The 20,256-nt window shown below is 43.9% G+C and overlaps 13 non-coding genes across 13 annotated transcripts; all 13 read left to right on the forward strand.

Moving 5' to 3' along the window:
* The first annotated feature begins 336 nt into the window (after positions 1-336).
* On the forward strand, positions 337-527 carry LOC141177071 (U2 spliceosomal RNA). Its single transcript, XR_012253700.1, has one exon. It is a non-coding gene; the product is annotated as a U2 spliceosomal RNA (small nuclear RNA).
* A 1,118-nt stretch (positions 528-1,645) lies between these two features.
* On the forward strand, positions 1,646-1,836 carry LOC141177072 (U2 spliceosomal RNA). Its single transcript, XR_012253701.1, has one exon. It is a non-coding gene; the product is annotated as a U2 spliceosomal RNA (small nuclear RNA).
* Positions 1,837-4,689: 2,853 nt separating this feature from the next.
* Positions 4,690-4,875, forward strand: LOC141177763 (U2 spliceosomal RNA). The gene has a single exon (XR_012254319.1). It is a non-coding gene; the product is annotated as a U2 spliceosomal RNA (small nuclear RNA).
* A 2,853-nt stretch (positions 4,876-7,728) lies between these two features.
* Positions 7,729-7,914, forward strand: LOC141177764 (U2 spliceosomal RNA). The gene has a single exon (XR_012254320.1). It is a non-coding gene; the product is annotated as a U2 spliceosomal RNA (small nuclear RNA).
* A 1,115-nt stretch (positions 7,915-9,029) lies between these two features.
* On the forward strand, positions 9,030-9,220 carry LOC141177073 (U2 spliceosomal RNA). Its single transcript, XR_012253702.1, has one exon. It is a non-coding gene; the product is annotated as a U2 spliceosomal RNA (small nuclear RNA).
* A 1,115-nt stretch (positions 9,221-10,335) lies between these two features.
* LOC141177074 (U2 spliceosomal RNA) lies at positions 10,336-10,526 on the forward strand. The gene has a single exon (XR_012253703.1). It is a non-coding gene; the product is annotated as a U2 spliceosomal RNA (small nuclear RNA).
* A 1,115-nt stretch (positions 10,527-11,641) lies between these two features.
* On the forward strand, positions 11,642-11,832 carry LOC141177075 (U2 spliceosomal RNA). Its single transcript, XR_012253704.1, has one exon. It is a non-coding gene; the product is annotated as a U2 spliceosomal RNA (small nuclear RNA).
* A 1,112-nt stretch (positions 11,833-12,944) lies between these two features.
* Positions 12,945-13,135, forward strand: LOC141177076 (U2 spliceosomal RNA). Its single transcript, XR_012253705.1, has one exon. It is a non-coding gene; the product is annotated as a U2 spliceosomal RNA (small nuclear RNA).
* Positions 13,136-14,250: 1,115 nt separating this feature from the next.
* Positions 14,251-14,441, forward strand: LOC141177077 (U2 spliceosomal RNA). The gene has a single exon (XR_012253706.1). It is a non-coding gene; the product is annotated as a U2 spliceosomal RNA (small nuclear RNA).
* A 1,115-nt stretch (positions 14,442-15,556) lies between these two features.
* Positions 15,557-15,747, forward strand: LOC141177079 (U2 spliceosomal RNA). The gene has a single exon (XR_012253708.1). It is a non-coding gene; the product is annotated as a U2 spliceosomal RNA (small nuclear RNA).
* Positions 15,748-16,862: 1,115 nt separating this feature from the next.
* LOC141177080 (U2 spliceosomal RNA) lies at positions 16,863-17,053 on the forward strand. Its single transcript, XR_012253709.1, has one exon. It is a non-coding gene; the product is annotated as a U2 spliceosomal RNA (small nuclear RNA).
* Positions 17,054-18,168: 1,115 nt separating this feature from the next.
* Positions 18,169-18,359, forward strand: LOC141177082 (U2 spliceosomal RNA). Its single transcript, XR_012253710.1, has one exon. It is a non-coding gene; the product is annotated as a U2 spliceosomal RNA (small nuclear RNA).
* A 1,115-nt stretch (positions 18,360-19,474) lies between these two features.
* LOC141177083 (U2 spliceosomal RNA) lies at positions 19,475-19,665 on the forward strand. The gene has a single exon (XR_012253711.1). It is a non-coding gene; the product is annotated as a U2 spliceosomal RNA (small nuclear RNA).
* Positions 19,666-20,256: the final 591 nt, after the last annotated feature.

Consider the following 20,256-nt stretch of genomic DNA (forward strand, 5'->3'; position numbering starts at 1 on the left):
AGCAGCAGCAGGAGAGGTATGTAATCAGGAGCCCTCCTGCTAAGGGTAGACAGCTGCTCGTTCCACCCCACCCCCCCGCCTTAATTGGTTCTCCTCCCTTCCAACGGTGTTGAGGCGGGTGGGAACAGCAGGGGGTGAAGGTGCTGTGTTTAAAGAGGTGGAGTTATGCAGATCTAAAACGCGTGGATTGCAGCAGCAGCAAGCCGAAAAGTGCAGGCATGTAAGGGATCTAGAGGTTGACAACATGTCTTCTTAACGGGAGTCCAGGAGCTCATCTCCACAAATGGACTTTTCAGGATCCTTGGGTGGCTCCGTAGTTTGAAACCAATTCTGGTTATCGCTTCTCGGCCTTTTGGCTAAGATCAAGTGTAGTATCTGTTCTTATCAGTTTAATATCTGATACGTCCCCTATCTGGGGACCATATATTAAATGGATTTTTAGAACAGGGAGATGGAAAAAGAGCTTGCTCTGTCCACTCCACGCATTGACCTGGTATTGCAGTATCTCCAGGACCGGTGCACCCCTTCTTTAATGCAGTTTCTAAAATCAGAAAGAATTGAATTCAATGTTTTTTGTTCATTTTGCTTGTTTGTCGGATTTTGGGATGGACTCTTTGGCTTTGCTTTTCTTCTCCTCATTGGATTTTTCATGTTCAAAGTTGCAGAAGCCAGATTACAAGCTCATTTTGGTTCAACTTCAGCAACTGTGCATTGCATTGCCATGTAATGTGATGCAATGCTATCTTTCTAGCTCTCCCTTTTTACTTCCTTTTGGATAAACAGACATATTAGGCAAGCATTTTGGAGCTTTCACCTAAATAACTACAGGTGGTGAGATAAGCTGCACAATATAATTGACCTTTCAGTATATTGTTGCACACACACCATCTATTTAGCAAATGCCCTTGTTATCAACAGCAGCCTTTTAAACTCACCTGAGCTAACAGGTATGTGCGCTGGTTACTCTGCTGCGCTTAAAATTTCTTTTTTGGTTTGCTACACTGCCTTTTCTGAAACGTTGTCTCCTTCTGCTGGAACACTGACTTCTTTCATTTAATGCCTGCAGACTATAAAAGAGAACCCAACCCAAAAAGTTTGGTTGATTAGTCTGTGGCATTCTGTTAAACTGTTGCTTATGGCGGTCTCTGTGAGCTTCTCAGCGACATTCAGCCAGCCAGGTATCCTGCCTGCAGTAGATGGAATGTGGCAATGGAACGCTGGCTGCGCGTGTCATAATAGGCTCTGAGCCTTTATATACCTGTGCACAGCAGCAGCCACCTTCAGTCTGCTGCTGGACAGCCAGCAGCAGCAGCAGCAGCAGGAGAGGTATGTAATCAGGAGCCCTCCTGCTAAGGGTAGACAGCTGCTCGTTCCACCCCACCCCCCGCCTTAATTGGTTCTCCTCCCTTCCAACGGTGTTGAGGCGGGTGGGAACAGCAGGGGGTGAAGGTGCTGTGTTTAAAGAGGTGGAGTTATGCAGATCTAAAACGCGTGGATTGCAGCAGCAGCAAGCCGAAAAGTGCAGGCATGTAAGGGATCTAGAGGTTGACAACATGTCTTCTTAACGGGAGTCCAGGAGCTCATCTCCACAAATGGACTTTTCAGGATCCTTGGGTGGCTCCGTAGTTTGAAACCAATTCTGGTTATCGCTTCTCGGCCTTTTGGCTAAGATCAAGTGTAGTATCTGTTCTTATCAGTTTAATATCTGATACGTCCCCTATCTGGGGACCATATATTAAATGGATTTTTAGAACAGGGAGATGGAAAAAGAGCTTGCTCTGTCCACTCCACGCATTGACCTGGTATTGCAGTATCTCCAGGACCGGTGCACCCCTTCTTTAATGCAGTTTCTAAAATCAGAAAGAATTGAATTCAATGTTTTTTGTTCATTTTGCTTGTTTGTCGGATTTTGGGATGGACTCTTTGGCTTTGCTTTTCTTCTCCTCATTGGATTTTTCATGTTCAAAGTTGCAGAAGCCAGATTACAAGCTCATTTTGGTTCAACTTCAGCAACTGTGCATTGCATTGCCATGTAATGTGATGCAATGCTATCTTTCTAGCTCTCCCTTTTTACTTCCTTTTGGATAAACAGACATATTAGGCAAGCATTTTGGAGCTTTCACCTAAATAACTACAGGTGGTGAGATAAGCTGCACAATATAATTGACCTTTCAGTATATTGTTGCACACACACCATCTATTTAGCAAATGCCCTTGTTATCAACAGCAGCCTTTTAAACTCACCTGAGCTAACAGGTATGTGCGCTGGTTACTCTGCTGCGCTTAAAATTTCTTTTTTGGTTTGCTACAATGCCTTTTCTGAAACGTTGTCTCCTTCTGCTGGAACACTGACTTCTTTCATTTAATGCCTGCAGACTATAAAAGAGAACCCAACCCAAAAAGTTTGGTTGATTAGTCTGTGGCATTCTGTTAAACTGTTGCTTATGGCCGTCTCTGTGAGCTTCTCAGCGACATTCAGCCAGCCAGGTATCCTGCCTGCAGTAGATGGAATGTGGCAATGGAACGCTGGCTGCGCGTGTCATAATAGGCTCTGAGCCTTTATATACCTGTGCACAGCAGCAGCCACCTTCAGTCTGCTGCTGGACAGCCAGCAGCAGCAGCAGCAGGAGAGGTATGTAATCAGGAGCCCTCCTGCTAAGGGTAGACAGCTGCTCGTTCCACCCCACCCCCCGCCTTAATTGGTTCTCCTCCCTTCCAACGGTGTTGAGGCGGGTGGGAACAGCAGGGGGTGAAGGTGCTGTGTTTAAAGAGGTGGAGTTATGCAGATCTAAAACGCGTGGATTGCAGCAGCAGCAAGCCGAAAAGTGCAGGCATGTAAGGGATCTAGAGGTTGACAACATGTCTTCTTAACGGGAGTCCAGGAGCTCATCTCCACAAATGGACTTTTCAGGATCCTTGGGTGGCTCCGTAGTTTGAAACCAATTCTGGTTATCGCTTCTCGGCCTTTTGGCTAAGATCAAGTGCAGTGATCTAGCGGCTGCTGCCTTGGTCTTGGCTGAGAGGTGCTCGGGGTACCCGGCTCCTTGGCCTGGGGGGATCGCTCTGTTTTTCAGCAGGGCTTCACCTCCCTGCTGCTATTAGGGAGTCGGATTAGTCCCCGGGCAACGGGAGGCGATCATCTACCTGGCACTTCGGTGTTGAAGGTTTCTATTGAGAAGAGGAGAACCTGTTTGTGAAGAAGATGTCTGCAGCATCACATGAAGGAGAGGAAGATCATGTGCCTGAATTCGCTAAGGTGCAGAATTCTATTCGTTTGGTTGTTCAGGAGAACTTTCGAGATCAAAAGGATTTTAGGTATGTGATGAGTCAAGTTCTTGTGGATCTTTTTGGTTTGAAGACAGAAGAAGTGTTGGCGATAATGGACTACCCCAGGAGGGGTGTTTATGATATAGTTTTTGTTGACAAAGTTTTTTTTGAAGGATATCTAAGGAAAATGACTGCAAGCCAGGATAAAAGAATGGAGGGGATAAGTGTAATGCCACACTTCCCCGTTAGAGATAAATGGATCATTGTTAAAATGTACTCTCCATTGGTGGACGAAGAGGATGTTCTTACATTTTTGGAGTTTTTTTGTTTGTCAGTAACACCAAAAGGGAAGATTTATAATGAATTTGGTTTTTGGACTTCGAAGTGGAAATTTTTGGTCCGTTTCAAAGAAGATGAGCAGGGGACTGTGTTGCTTCCCCCAGCTAGGTTTAAGTTGGGTAATATAAATGGTGATATTTTTTTCAGTGGTATACCCACTTTTTGTCGAGTTTGTCGTCAATACGGGCATGGAAAGGAAAATTGTTCGGGTGGTGTATGTGGTTTTTGCAAAAAAGGTGATCATGAGTCAAAGGATTGTAAAGATCGGAGGAAGTGCAACTTGTGTCAGGAAGATACGCATGTTTTTAAGAATTGCCCAAAGAGGAAAAGAAATAAAGAGAAGGAGGTAGTGGTTAAAAAGGTTTTGGTAGAGAGAAAGGAGGAAAGTGTAGAAAAGGTGTTGGTGGTAAAGGGAAAAGAAAGCAAACCTGTAGGAGTGCAGAGGGAGATGGAGAAAACAAGAGTAGATTGGGGGGATAGGGTAGAGAGTGAAATGGGAGGTGTAAGTCAGGGAACTGGCCGTGGTAAGGTTAAAAAGCAAGAAAAGAGAAAGGAACAGGAAGTGGAGGTGGCAATGGAAGAAAATATAGTTGTTTTTCAACAACCTATGTTTATAAAGAATGCAGAATATTTTAACCGGTTGTACCGTAAGTTGTATGATGAGAAACGTTTGGACTATCTTATAGAGAATGTTAGGAAAGAACTAATAAGAGATAAAAATGTTTTTTGTGTGAAATATAGGATACCAGATGGTGTATCGAAACAAGTTTTTTCAGCATCAAGGGTTGAAGATTTGTCCCTTAAGGTTCTGAGTTGGGTTGGGGTTCATGCTTTTGATAATGGTTACAAGTATTTTACTTGATGTTATTACTGTTGTTAATACAGTTATAATTTAATTTTTATTTTTTTGGTATCCATTCAGGTTCTGAAACATTTCTTTCTTTGTAAGTATTGTTGTATTTTTGTAATTTTTTTTTCTGACATTAAAAGTACCAAAACCTGATGATGATTTAAGTTGGAGTCCACGTCTTGTCTCCCTTTGGGGAGAAGAGGACTGTGGAGTGGACTTTAATTTTAACCTGAATAGGTTTTAAAAAAAAAAAAAAAAAAAAAAAATCTGTTCTTATCAGTTTAATATCTGATACGTCCCCTATCTGGGGACCATATATTAAATGGATTTTTAGAACAGGGAGATGGAAAAAGAGCTTGCTCTGTCCACTCCACGCATTGACCTGGTATTGCAGTATCTCCAGGACCGGTGCACCCCTTCTTTAATGCAGTTTCTAAAATCAGAAAGAATTGAATTCAATGTTTTTTGTTCATTTTGCTTGTTTGTCGGATTTTGGGATGGACTCTTTGGCTTTGCTTTTCTTCTCCTCATTGGATTTTTCATGTTCAAAGTTGCAGAAGCCAGATTACAAGCTCATTTTGGTTCAACTTCAGCAACTGTGCATTGCATTGCCATGTAATGTGATGCAATGCTATCTTTCTAGCTCTCCCTTTTTACTTCCTTTTGGATAAACAGACATATTAGGCAAGCATTTTGGAGCTTTCACCTAAATAACTACAGGTGGTGAGATAAGCTGCACAATATAATTGACCTTTCAGTATATTGTTGCACACACACCATCTATTTAGCAAATGCCCTTGTTATCAACAGCAGCCTTTTAAACTCACCTGAGCTAACAGGTATGTGCGCTGGTTACTCTGCTGCGCTTAAAATTTCTTTTTTGGTTTGCTACAATGCCTTTTCTGAAACGTTGTCTCCTTCTGCTGGAACACTGACTTCTTTCATTTAATGCCTGCAGACTATAAAAGAGAACCCAACCCAAAAAGTTTGGTTGATTAGTCTGTGGCATTCTGTTAAACTGTTGCTTATGGCGGTCTCTGTGAGCTTCTCAGCGACATTCAGCCAGCCAGGTATCCTGCCTGCAGTAGATGGAATGTGGCAATGGAACGCTGGCTGCGCGTGTCATAATAGGCTCTGAGCCTTTATATACCTGTGCACAGCAGCAGCCACCTTCAGTCTGCTGCTGGACAGCCAGCAGCAGCAGCAGCAGGAGAGGTATGTAATCAGGAGCCCTCCTGCTAAGGGTAGACAGCTGCTCGTTCCACCCCACCCCCCGCCTTAATTGGTTCTCCTCCCTTCCAACGGTGTTGAGGCGGGTGGGAACAGCAGGGGGTGAAGGTGCTGTGTTTAAAGAGGTGGAGTTATGCAGATCTAAAACGCGTGGATTGCAGCAGCAGCAAGCCGAAAAGTGCAGGCATGTAAGGGATCTAGAGGTTGACAACATGTCTTCTTAACGGGAGTCCAGGAGCTCATCTCCACAAATGGACTTTTCAGGATCCTTGGGTGGCTCCGTAGTTTGAAACCAATTCTGGTTATCGCTTCTCGGCCTTTTGGCTAAGATCAAGTGCAGTGATCTAGCGGCTGCTGCCTTGGTCTTGGCTGAGAGGTGCTCGGGGTACCCGGCTCCTTGGCCTGGAGGGATCGCTCTGTTTTTCAGCAGGGCTTCACCTCCCTGCTGCTATTAGGGAGTCGGATTAGTCCCCGGGCAACGGGAGGCGATCATCTACCTGGCACTTCGGTGTTGAAGGTTTCTATTGAGAAGAGGAGAACCTGTTTGTGAAGAAGATGTCTGCAGCATCACATGAAGGAGAGGAAGATCATGTGCCTGAATTCGCTAAGGTGCAGAATTCTATTCGTTTGGTTGTTCAGGAGAACTTTCGAGATCAAAAGGATTTTAGGTATGTGATGAGTCAAGTTCTTGTGGATCTTTTTGGTTTGAAGACAGAAGAAGTGTTGGCGATAATGGACTACCCCAGGAGGGGTGTTTATGATATAGTTTTTGTTGACAAAGTTTTTTTTGAAGGATATCTAAGGAAAATGACTGCAAGCCAGGATAAAAGAATGGAGGGGATAAGTGTAATGCCACACTTCCCCGTTAGAGATAAATGGATCATTGTTAAAATGTACTCTCCATTGGTGGACGAAGAGGATGTTCTTACATTTTTGGAGTTTTTTTGTTTGTCAGTAACACCAAAAGGGAAGATTTATAATGAATTTGGTTTTTGGACTTCGAAGTGGAAATTTTTGGTCCGTTTCAAAGAAGATGAGCAGGGGACTGTGTTGCTTCCCCCAGCTAGGTTTAAGTTGGGTAATATAAATGGTGATATTTTTTTCAGTGGTATACCCACTTTTTGTCGAGTTTGTCGTCAATACGGGCATGGAAAGGAAAATTGTTCGGGTGGTGTATGTGGTTTTTGCAAAAAAGGTGATCATGAGTCAAAGGATTGTAAAGATCGGAGGAAGTGCAACTTGTGTCAGGAAGATACGCATGTTTTTAAGAATTGCCCAAAGAGGAAAAGAAATAAAGAGAAGGAGGTAGTGGTTAAAAAGGTTTTGGTAGAGAGAAAGGAGGAAAGTGTAGAAAAGGTGTTGGTGGTAAAGGGAAAAGAAAGCAAACCTGTAGGAGTGCAGAGGGAGATGGAGAAAACAAGAGTAGATTGGGGGGATAGGGTAGAGAGTGAAATGGGAGGTGTAAGTCAGGGAACTGGCCGTGGTAAGGTTAAAAAGCAAGAAAAGAGAAAGGAACAGGAAGTGGAGGTGGCAATGGAAGAAAATATAGTTGTTTTTCAACAACCTATGTTTATAAAGAATGCAGAATATTTTAACCGGTTGTACCGTAAGTTGTATGATGAGAAACGTTTGGACTATCTTATAGAGAATGTTAGGAAAGAACTAATAAGAGATAAAAATGTTTTTTGTGTGAAATATAGGATACCAGATGGTGTATCGAAACAAGTTTTTTCAGCATCAAGGGTTGAAGATTTGTCCCTTAAGGTTCTGAGTTGGGTTGGGGTTCATGCTTTTGATAATGGTTACAAGTATTTTACTTGATGTTATTACTGTTGTTAATACAGTTATAATTTAATTTTTATTTTTTTGGTATCCATTCAGGTTCTGAAACATTTCTTTCTTTGTAAGTATTGTTGTATTTTTGTAATTTTTTTTTCTGACATTAAAAGTACCAAAACCTGATGATGATTTAAGTTGGAGTCCACGTCTTGTCTCCCTTTGGGGAGAAGAGGACTGTGGAGTGGACTTTAATTTTAACCTGAATAGGTTTTAAAAAAAAAAAAAAAAAAAAAAAATCTGTTCTTATCAGTTTAATATCTGATACGTCCCCTATCTGGGGACCATATATTAAATGGATTTTTAGAACAGGGAGATGGAAAAAGAGCTTGCTCTGTCCACTCCACGCATTGACCTGGTATTGCAGTATCTCCAGGACCGGTGCACCCCTTCTTTAATGCAGTTTCTAAAATCAGAAAGAATTGAATTCAATGTTTTTTGTTCATTTTGCTTGTTTGTCGGATTTTGGGATGGACTCTTTGGCTTTGCTTTTCTTCTCCTCATTGGATTTTTCATGTTCAAAGTTGCAGAAGCCAGATTACAAGCTCATTTTGGTTCAACTTCAGCAACTGTGCATTGCATTGCCATGTAATGTGATGCAATGCTATCTTTCTAGCTCTCCCTTTTTACTTCCTTTTGGATAAACAGACATATTAGGCAAGCATTTTGGAGCTTTCACCTAAATAACTACAGGTGGTGAGATAAGCTGCACAATATAATTGACCTTTCAGTATATTGTTGCACACACACCATCTATTTAGCAAATGCCCTTGTTATCAACAGCAGCCTTTTAAACTCACCTGAGCTAACAGGTATGTGCGCTGGTTACTCTGCTGCGCTTAAAATTTCTTTTTTGGTTTGCTACAATGCCTTTTCTGAAACGTTGTCTCCTTCTGCTGGAACACTGACTTCTTTCATTTAATGCCTGCAGACTATAAAAGAGAACCCAACCCAAAAAGTTTGGTTGATTAGTCTGTGGCATTCTGTTAAACTGTTGCTTATGGCGGTCTCTGTGAGCTTCTCAGCGACATTCAGCCAGCCAGGTATCCTGCCTGCAGTAGATGGAATGTGGCAATGGAACGCTGGCTGCGCGTGTCATAATAGGCTCTGAGCCTTTATATACCTGTGCACAGCAGCAGCCACCTTCAGTCTGCTGCTGGACAGCCAGCAGCAGCAGCAGCAGGAGAGGTATGTAATCAGGAGCCCTCCTGCTAAGGGTAGACAGCTGCTCGTTCCACCCCACCCCCCGCCTTAATTGGTTCTCCTCCCTTCCAACGGTGTTGAGGCGGGTGGGAACAGCAGGGGGTGAAGGTGCTGTGTTTAAAGAGGTGGAGTTATGCAGATCTAAAACGCGTGGATTGCAGCAGCAGCAAGCCGAAAAGTGCAGGCATGTAAGGGATCTAGAGGTTGACAACATGTCTTCTTAACGGGAGTCCAGGAGCTCATCTCCACAAATGGACTTTTCAGGATCCTTGGGTGGCTCCGTAGTTTGAAACCAATTCTGGTTATCGCTTCTCGGCCTTTTGGCTAAGATCAAGTGTAGTATCTGTTCTTATCAGTTTAATATCTGATACGTCCCCTATCTGGGGACCATATATTAAATGGATTTTTAGAACAGGGAGATGGAAAAAGAGCTTGCTCTGTCCACTCCACGCATTGACCTGGTATTGCAGTATCTCCAGGACCGGTGCACCCCTTCTTTAATGCAGTTTCTAAAATCAGAAAGAATTGAATTCAATGTTTTTTGTTCATTTTGCTTGTTTGTCGGATTTTGGGATGGACTCTTTGGCTTTGCTTTTCTTCTCCTCATTGGATTTTTCATGTTCAAAGTTGCAGAAGCCAGATTACAAGCTCATTTTGGTTCAACTTCAGCAACTGTGCATTGCATTGCCATGTAATGTGATGCAATGCTATCTTTCTAGCTCTCCCTTTTTACTTCCTTTTGGATAAACAGACATATTAGGCAAGCATTTTGGAGCTTTCACCTAAATAACTACAGGTGGTGAGATAAGCTGCACAATATAATTGACCTTTCAGTATATTGTTGCACACACACCATCTATTTAGCAAATGCCCTTGTTATCAACAGCAGCCTTTTAAACTCACCTGAGCTAACAGGTATGTGCGCTGGTTACTCTGCTGCGCTTAAAATTTCTTTTTTGGTTTGCTACAATGCCTTTTCTGAAACGTTGTCTCCTTCTGCTGGAACACTGACTTCTTTCATTTAATGCCTGCAGACTATAAAAGAGAACCCAACCCAAAAAGTTTGGTTGATTAGTCTGTGGCATTCTGTTAAACTGTTGCTTATGGCGGTCTCTGTGAGCTTCTCAGCGACATTCAGCCAGCCAGGTATCCTGCCTGCAGTAGATGGAATGTGGCAATGGAACGCTGGCTGCGCGTGTCATAATAGGCTCTGAGCCTTTATATACCTGTGCACAGCAGCAGCCACCTTCAGTCTGCTGCTGGACAGCCAGCAGCAGCAGCAGCAGGAGAGGTATGTAATCAGGAGCCCTCCTGCTAAGGGTAGACAGCTGCTCGTTCCACCCCACCCCCCGCCTTAATTGGTTCTCCTCCCTTCCAACGGTGTTGAGGCGGGTGGGAACAGCAGGGGGTGAAGGTGCTGTGTTTAAAGAGGTGGAGTTATGCAGATCTAAAACGTGTGGATTGCAGCAGCAGCAAGCCGAAAAGTGCAGGCATGTAAGGGATCTAGAGGTTGACAACATGTCTTCTTAACGGGAGTCCAGGAGCTCATCTCCACAAATGGACTTTTCAGGATCCTTGGGTGGCTCCGTAGTTTGAAACCAATTCTGGTTATCGCTTCTCGGCCTTTTGGCTAAGATCAAGTGTAGTATCTGTTCTTATCAGTTTAATATCTGATACGTCCCCTATCTGGGGACCATATATTAAATGGATTTTTAGAACAGGGAGATGGAAAAAGAGCTTGCTCTGTCCACTCCACGCATTGACCTGGTATTGCAGTATCTCCAGGACCGGTGCACCCCTTCTTTAATGCAGTTTCTAAAATCAGAAAGAATTGAATTCAATGTTTTTTGTTCATTTTGCTTGTTTGTCGGATTTTGGGATGGACTCTTTGGCTTTGCTTTTCTTCTCCTCATTGGATTTTTCATGTTCAAAGTTGCAGAAGCCAGATTACAAGCTCATTTTGGTTCAACTTCAGCAACTGTGCATTGCATTGCCATGTAATGTGATGCAATGCTATCTTTCTAGCTCTCCCTTTTTACTTCCTTTTGGATAAACAGACATATTAGGCAAGCATTTTGGAGCTTTCACCTAAATAACTACAGGTGGTGAGATAAGCTGCACAATATAATTGACCTTTCAGTATATTGTTGCACACACACCATCTATTTAGCAAATGCCCTTGTTATCAACAGCAGCCTTTTAAACTCACCTGAGCTAACAGGTATGTGCGCTGGTTACTCTGCTGCGCTTAAAATTTCTTTTTTGGTTTGCTACAATGCCTTTTCTGAAACGTTGTCTCCTTCTGCTGGAACACTGACTTCTTTCATTTAATGCCTGCAGACTATAAAAGAGAACCCAACCCAAAAAGTTTGGTTGATTAGTCTGTGGCATTCTGTTAAACTGTTGCTTATGGCCGTCTCTGTGAGCTTCTCAGCGACATTCAGCCAGCCAGGTATCCTGCCTGCAGTAGATGGAATGTGGCAATGGAACGCTGGCTGCGCGTGTCATAATAGGCTCTGAGCCTTTATATACCTGTGCACAGCAGCAGCCACCTTCAGTCTGCTGCTGGACAGCCAGCAGCAGCAGCAGCAGGAGAGGTATGTAATCAGGAGCCCTCCTGCTAAGGGTAGACAGCTGCTCGTTCCACCCCACCCCCCGCCTTAATTGGTTCTCCTCCCTTCCAACGGTGTTGAGGCGGGTGGGAACAGCAGGGGGTGAAGGTGCTGTGTTTTAAGAGGTGGAGTTATGCAGATCTAAAACGCGTGGATTGCAGCAGCAGCAAGCCGAAAAGTGCAGGCATGTAAGGGATCTAGAGGTTGACAACATGTCTTCTTAACGGGAGTCCAGGAGCTCATCTCCACAAATGGACTTTTCAGGATCCTTGGGTGGCTCCGTAGTTTGAAACCAATTCTGGTTATCGCTTCTCGGCCTTTTGGCTAAGATCAAGTGTAGTATCTGTTCTTATCAGTTTAATATCTGATACGTCCCCTATCTGGGGACCATATATTAAATGGATTTTTAGAACAGGGAGATGGAAAAAGAGCTTGCTCTGTCCACTCCACGCATTGACCTGGTATTGCAGTATCTCCAGGACCGGTGCACCCCTTCTTTAATGCAGTTTCTAAAATCAGAAAGAATTGAATTCAATGTTTTTTGTTCATTTTGCTTGTTTGTTGGATTTTGGGATGGACTCTTTGGCTTTGCTTTTCTTCTCCTCATTGGATTTTTCATGTTCAAAGTTGCAGAAGCCAGATTACAAGCTCATTATGGTTCAACTTCAGCAACTGTGCATTGCATTGCCATGTAATGTGATGCAATGCTATCTTTCTAGCTCTCCCTTTTTACTTCCTTTTGGATAAACAGACATATTAGGCAAGCATTTTGGAGCTTTCACCTAAATAACTACAGGTGGTGAGATAAGCTGCACAATATAATTGACCTTTCAGTATATTGTTGCACACACACCATCTATTTAGCAAATGCCCTTGTTATCAACAGCAGCCTTTTAAACTCACCTGAGCTAACAGGTATGTGCGCTGGTTACTCTGCTGCGCTTAAAATTTCTTTTTTGGTTTGCTACAATGCCTTTTCTGAAACGTTGTCTCCTTCTGCTGGAACACTGAGTTCTTTCATTTAATGCCTGCAGACTATAAAAGAGAACCCAACCCAAAAAGTTTGGTTGATTAGTCTGTGGCATTCTGTTAAACTGTTGCTTATGGCGGTCTCTGTGAGCTTCTCAGCGACATTCAGCCAGCCAGGTATCCTGCCTGCAGTAGATGGAATGTGGCAATGGAACGCTGGCTGCGCGTGTCATAATAGGCTCTGAGCCTTTATATACCTGTGCACAGCAGCAGCCACCTTCAGTCTGCTGCTGGACAGCCAGCAGCAGCAGCAGGAGAGGTATGTAATCAGGAGCCCTCCTGCTAAGGGTAGACAGCTGCTCGTTCCACCCCACCCCCCGCCGTAATTGGTTCTCCACCCTTCCAACGGTGTTGAGGCGGGTGGGAACAGCAGGGGGTGAAGGTGCTGTGTTTAAAGAGGTGGAGTTATGCAGATCTAAAACGCGTGGATTGCAGCAGCAGCAAGCCGAAAAGTGCAGGCATGTAAGGGATCTAGAGGTTGACAACATGTCTTCTTAACGGGAGTCCAGGAGCTCATCTCCACAAATGGACTTTTCAGGATCCTTGGGTGGCTCCGTAGTTTGAAACCAATTCTGGTTATCGCTTCTCGGCCTTTTGGCTAAGATCAAGTGTAGTATCTGTTCTTATCAGTTTAATATCTGATACGTCCCCTATCTGGGGACCATATATTAAATGGATTTTTAGAACAGGGAGATGGAAAAAGAGCTTGCTCTGTCCACTCCACGCATTGACCTGGTATTGCAGTATCTCCAGGACCGGTGCACCCCTTCTTTAATGCAGTTTCTAAAATCAGAAAGAATTGAATTCAATGTTTTTTGTTCATTTTGCTTGTTTGTCGGATTTTGGGATGGACTCTTTGGCTTTGCTTTTCTTCTCCTCATTGGATTTTTCATGTTCAAAGTTGCAGAAGCCAGATTACAAGCTCATTTTGGTTCAACTTCAGCAACTGTGCATTGCATTGCCATGTAATGTGATGCAATGCTATCTTTCTAGCTCTCCCTTTTTACTTCCTTTTGGATAAACAGACATATTAGGCAAGCATTTTGGAGCTTTCACCTAAATAACTACAGGTGGTGAGATAAGCTGCACAATATAATTGACCTTTCAGTATATTGTTGCACACACACCATCTATTTAGCAAATGCCCTTGTTATCAACAGCAGCCTTTTAAACTCACCTGAGCTAACAGGTATGTGCGCTGGTTACTCTGCTGTGCTTAAAATTTCTTTTTTGGTTTGCTACAATGCCTTTTCTGAAACGTTGTCTCCTTCTGCTGGAACACTGACTTCTTTCATTTAATGCCTGCAGACTATAAAAGAGAACCCAACCCAAAAAGTTTGGTTGATTAGTCTGTGGCATTCTGTTAAACTGTTGCTTATGGCGGTCTCTGTGAGCTTCTCAGCGACATTCAGCCAGCCAGGTATCCTGCCTGCAGTAGATGGAATGTGGCAATGGAACGCTGGCTGCGCGTGTCATAATAGGCTCTGAGCCTTTATATACCTGTGCACAGCAGCAGCCACCTTCAGTCTGCTGCTGGACAGCCAGCAGCAGCAGCAGCAGGAGAGGTATGTAATCAGGAGCCCTCCTGCTAAGGGTAGACAGCTGCTCGTTCCACCCCACCCCCCGCCTTAATTGGTTCTCCTCCCTTCCAACGGTGTTGAGGCGGGTGGGAACAGCAGGGGGTGAAGGTGCTGTGTTTAAAGAGGTGGAGTTATGCAGATCTAAAACGCGTGGATTGCAGCAGCAGCAAGCCGAAAAGTGCAGGCATGTAAGGGATCTAGAGGTTGACAACATGTCTTCTTAAAGGGAGTCCAGGAGCTCATCTGAACAAATGGACTTTTCAGGATCCTTGGGTGGCTCCGTAGTTTGAAACCAATTCTGGTTATCGCTTCTCGGCCTTTTGGCTAAGATCAAGTGTAGTATCTGTTCTTATCAGTTTAATATCTGATACGTCCCCTATCTGGGGACCATATATTAAATGGATTTTTAGAACAGGGAGATGGAAAAAGAGCTTGCTCTGTCCACTCCACGCATTGACCTGGTATTGCAGTATCTCCAGGACCGGTGCACCCCTTCTTTAATGCAGTTTCTAAAATCAGAAAGAATTGAATTCAATGTTTTTTGTTCATTTTGCTTGTTTGTCGGATTTTGGGATGGACTCTTTGGCTTTGCTTTTCTTCTCCTCATTGGATTTTTCATGTTCAAAGTTGCAGAAGCCAGATTACAAGCTCATTTTGGTTCAACTTCAGCAACTGTGCATTGCATTGCCATGTAATGTGATGCAATGCTATCTTTCTAGCTCTCCCTTTTTACTTCCTTTTGGATAAACAGACATATTAGGCAAGCATTTTGGAGCTTTCACCTAAATAACTACAGGTGGTGAGATAAGCTGCACAATATAATTGACCTTTCAGTATATTGTTGCACACACACCATCTATTTAGCAAATGCCCTTGTTATCAACAGCAGCCTTTTAAACTCACCTGAGCTAACAGGTATGTGCGCTGGTTACTCTGCTGCGCTTAAAATTTCTTTTTTGGTTTGCTACAATGCCTTTTCTGAAACGTTGTCTCCTTCTGCTGGAACACTGACTTCTTTCATTTAATGCCTGCAGACTATAAAAGAGAACCCAACCCAAAAAGTTTGGTTGATTAGTCTGTGGCATTCTGTTAAACTGTTGCTTATGGCGGTCTCTGTGAGCTTCTCAGCGACATTCAGCCAGCCAGGTATCCTGCCTGCAGTAGATGGAATGTGGCAATGGAACGCTGGCTGCGCGTGTCATAATAGGCTCTGAGCCTTTATATACCTGTGCACAGCAGCAGCCACCTTCAGTCTGCTGCTGGACAGCCAGCAGCAGCAGCAGCAGGAGAGGTATGTAATCAGGAGCACTCCTGCTAAGGGTAGACAGCTGCTCGTTCCACCCCACCCCCCGCCTTAATTGGTTCTCCTCCCTTCCAACGGTGTTGAGGCGGGTGGGAACAGCAGGGGGTGAAGGTGCTGTGTTTAAAGAGGTGGAGTTATGCAGATCTAAAACGCGTGGATTGCAGCAGCAGCAAGCCGAAAAGTGCAGGCATGTAAGGGATCTAGAGGTTGACAACATGTCTTCTTAACGGGAGTCCAGGAGCTCATCTCCACAAATGGACTTTTCAGGATCCTTGGGTGGCTCCGTAGTTTGAAACCAATTCTGGTTATCGCTTCTCGGCCTTTTGGCTAAGATCAAGTGTAGTATCTGTTCTTATCAGTTTAATATCTGATACGTCCCCTATCTGGGGACCATATATTAAATGGATTTTTAGAACAGGGAGATGGAAAAAGAGCTTGCTCTGTCCACTCCACGCATTGACCTGGTATTGCAGTATCTCCAGGACCGGTGCACCCCTTCTTTAATGCAGTTTCTAAAATCAGAAAGAATTGAATTCAATGTTTTTTGTTCATTTTGCTTGTTTGTCGGATTTTGGGATGGACTCTTTGGCTTTGCTTTTCTTCTCCTCATTGGATTTTTCATGTTCAAAGTTGCAGAAGCCAGATTACAAGCTCATTTTGGTTCAACTTCAGCAACTGTGCATTGCATTGCCATGTAATGTGATGCAATGCTATCTTTCTAGCTCTCCCTTTTTACTTCCTTTTGGATAAACAGACATATTAGGCAAGCATTTTGGAGCTTTCACCTAAATAACTACAGGTGGTGAGATAAGCTGCACAATATAATTGACCTTTCAGTATATTGTTGCACACACACCATCTATTTAGCAAATGCCCTTGTTATCAACAGCAGCCTTTTAAACTCACCTGAGCTAACAGGTATGTGCGCTGGTTACTCTGCTGCGCTTAAAATTTCTTTTTTGGTTTGCTACAATGCCTTTTCTGAAACGTTGTCTCCTTCTGCTGGAACACTGACTTCTTTCATTTAATGCCTGCAGACTATAAAAGAGAACCCAACCCAAAAAGTTTGGTTGATTAGTCTGTGGCATTCTGTTAAACTGTTGCTTATGGCGGTCTCTGTGAGCTTCTCAGCGACATTCAGCCAGCCAGGTATCCTGCCTGCAGTAGATGGAATGTGGCAATGGAACGCTGGCTGCGCGTGTCATAATAGGCTCTGAGCCTTTATATACCTGTGCACAGCAGCAGCCACCTTCAGTCTGCTGCTGGACAGCCAGCAGCAGCAGCAGCAGGAGAGGTATGTAATCAGGAGCCCTCCTGCTAAGGGTAGACAGCTGCTCGTTCCACCCCACCCCCCGCCTTAATTGGTTCTCCTCCCTTCCAACGGTGTTGAGGCGGGTGGGAACAGCAGGGGGTGAAGGTGCTGTGTTTAAAGAGGTGGAGTTATGCAGATCTAAAACGCGTGGATTGCAGCAGCAGCAAGCCGAAAAGTGCAGGCATGTAAGGGATCTAGAGGTTGACAACATGTCTTCTTAACGGGAGTCCAGGAGCTCATCTCCACAAATGGACTTTTCAGGATCCTTGGGTGGCTCCGTAGTTTGAAACCAATTCTGGTTATCGCTTCTCGGCCTTTTGGCTAAGATCAAGTGTAGTATCTGTTCTTATCAGTTTAATATCTGATACGTCCCCTATCTGGGGACCATATATTAAATGGATTTTTAGAACAGGGAGATGGAAAAAGAGCTTGCTCTGTCCACTCCACGCATTGACCTGGTATTGCAGTATCTCCAGGACCGGTGCACCCCTTCTTTAATGCAGTTTCTAAAATCAGAAAGAATTGAATTCAATGTTTTTTGTTCATTTTGCTTGTTTGTCGGATTTTGGGATGGACTCTTTGGCTTTGCTTTTCTTCTCCTCATTGGATTTTTCATGTTCAAAGTTGCAGAAGCCAGATTACAAGCTCATTTTGGTTCAACTTCAGCAACTGTGCATTGCATTGCCATGTAATGTGATGCAATGCTATCTTTCTAGCTCTCCCTTTTTACTTCCTTTTGGATAAACAGACATATTAGGCAAGCATTTTGGAGCTTTCACCTAAATAACTACAGGTGGTGAGATAAGCTGCACAATATAATTGACCTTTCAGTATATTGTTGCACACACACCATCTATTTAGCAAATGCCCTTGTTATCAACAGCAGCCTTTTAAACTCACCTGAGCTAACAGGTATGTGCGCTGGTTACTCTGCTGCGCTTAAAATTTCTTTTTTGGTTTGCTACAATGCCTTTTCTGAAACGTTGTCTCCTTCTGCTGGAACACTGACTTCTTTCATTTAATGCCTGCAGACTATAAAAGAGAACCCAACCCAAAAAGTTTGGTTGATTAGTCTGTGGCATTCTGTTAAACTGTTGCTTATGGCGGTCTCTGTGAGCTTCTCAGCGACATTCAGCCAGCCAGGTATCCTGCCTGCAGTAGATGGAATGTGGCAATGGAACGCTGGCTGCGCGTGTCATAATAGGCTCTGAGCCTTTATATACCTGTGCACAGCAGCAGCCACCTTCAGTCTGCTGCTGGACAGCCAGCAGCAGCAGCAGCAGGAGAGGTATGTAATCAGGAGCCCTCCTGCTAAGGGTAGACAGCTGCTCGTTCCACCCCACCCCCCGCCTTAATTGGTTCTCCTCCCTTCCAACGGTGTTGAGGCGGGTGGGAACAGCAGGGGGTGAAGGTGCTGTGTTTAAAGAGGTGGAGTTATGCAGATCTAAAACGCGTGGATTGCAGCAGCAGCAAGCCGAAAAGTGCAGGCATGTAAGGGATCTAGAGGTTGACAACATGTCTTCTTAACGGGAGTCCAGGAGCTCATCTCCACAAATGGACTTTTCAGGATCCTTGGGTGGCTCCGTAGTTTGAAACCAATTCTGGTTATCGCTTCTCGGCCTTTTGGCTAAGATCAAGTGTAGTATCTGTTCTTATCAGTTTAATATCTGATACGTCCCCTATCTGGGGACCATATATTAAATGGATTTTTAGAACAGGGAGATGGAAAAAGAGCTTGCTCTGTCCACTCCACGCATTGACCTGGTATTGCAGTATCTCCAGGACCGGTGCACCCCTTCTTTAATGCAGTTTCTAAAATCAGAAAGAATTGAATTCAATGTTTTTTGTTCATTTTGCTTGTTTGTCGGATTTTGGGATGGACTCTTTGGCTTTGCTTTTCTTCTCCTCATTGGATTTTTCATGTTCAAAGTTGCAGAAGCCAGATTACAAGCTCATTTTGGTTCAACTTCAGCAACTGTGCATTGCATTGCCATGTAATGTGATGCAATGCTATCTTTCTAGCTCTCCCTTTTTACTTCCTTTTGGATAAACAGACATATTAGGCAAGCATTTTGGAGCTTTCACCTAAATAACTACAGGTGGTGAGATAAGCTGCACAATATAATTGACCTTTCAGTATATTGTTGCACACACACCATCTATTTAGCAAATGCCCTTGTTATCAACAGCAGCCTTTTAAACTCACCTGAGCTAACAGGTATGTGCGCTGGTTACTCTGCTGCGCTTAAAATTTCTTTTTTGGTTTGCTACAATGCCTTTTCTGAAACGTTGTCTCCTTCTGCTGGAACACTGACTTCTTTCATTTAATGCCTGCAGACTATAAAAGAGAACCCAACCCAAAAAGTTTGGTTGATTAGTCTGTGGCATTCTGTTAAACTGTTGCTTATGGCGGTCTCTGTGAGCTTCTCAGCGACATTCAGCCAGCCAGGTATCCTGCCTGCAGTAGATGGAATGTGGCAATGGAACGCTGGCTGCGCGTGTCATAATAGGCTCTGAGCCTTTATATACCTGTGCACAGCAGCAGCCACCTTCAGTCTGCTGCTGGACAGCCAGCAGCAGCAGCAGCAGGAGAGGTATGTAATCAGGAGCACTCCTGCTAAGGGTAGACAGCTGCTCGTTCCACCCCACCCCCCGCCTTAATTGGTTCTCCTCCCTTCCAACGGTGTTGAGGCGGGTGGGAACAGCAGGGGGTGAAGGTGCTGTGTTTAAAGAGGTGGAGTTATGCAGATCTAAAACGCGTGGATTGCAGCAGCAGCAAGCCGAAAAGTGCAGGCATGTAAGGGATCTAGAGGTTGACAACATGTCTTCTTAACGGGAGTCCAGGAGCTCATCTCCACAAATGGACTTTTCAGGATCCTTGGGTGGCTCCGTAGTTTGAAACCAATTCTGGTTATCGCTTCTCGGCCTTTTGGCTAAGATCAAGTGTAGTATCTGTTCTTATCAGTTTAATATCTGATACGTCCCCTATCTGGGGACCATATATTAAATGGATTTTTAGAACAGGGAGATGGAAAAAGAGCTTGCTCTGTCCACTCCACGCATTGACCTGGTATTGCAGTATCTCCAGGACCGGTGCACCCCTTCTTTAATGCAGTTTCTAAAATCAGAAAGAATTGAATTCAATGTTTTTTGTTCATTTTGCTTGTTTGTCGGATTTTGGGATGGACTCTTTGGCTTTGCTTTTCTTCTCCTCATTGGATTTTTCATGTTCAAAGTTGCAGAAGCCAGATTACAAGCTCATTTTGGTTCAACTTCAGCAACTGTGCATTGCATTGCCATGTAATGTGATGCAATGCTATCTTTCTAGCTCTCCCTTTTTACTTCCTTTTGGATAAACAGACATATTAGGCAAGCATTTTGGAGCTTTCACCTAAATAACTACAGGTGGTGAGATAAGCTGCACAATATAATTGACCTTTCAGTATATTGTTGCACACACACCATCTATTTAGCAAATGCCCTTGTTATCAACAGCAGCCTTTTAAACTCACCTGAGCTAACAGGTATGTGCGCTGGTTACTCTGCTGCGCTTAAAATTTCTTTTTTGGTTTGCTACAATGCCTTTTCTGAAACGTTGTCTCCTTCTGCTGGAACACTGACTTCTTTCATTTAATGCCTGCAGACTATAAAAGAGAACCCAACCCAAAAAGTTTGGTTGATTAGTCTGTGGCATT

Source organism: Phyllobates terribilis, unplaced genomic scaffold (assembly GCF_046119375.1).
Source record: "Phyllobates terribilis strain yellow unplaced genomic scaffold, ASM4611937v1 Scaffold_27__1_contigs__length_16484149, whole genome shotgun sequence".
In the NCBI taxonomy this organism is placed as follows: Eukaryota; Metazoa; Chordata; class Amphibia; order Anura; family Dendrobatidae; genus Phyllobates; species Phyllobates terribilis.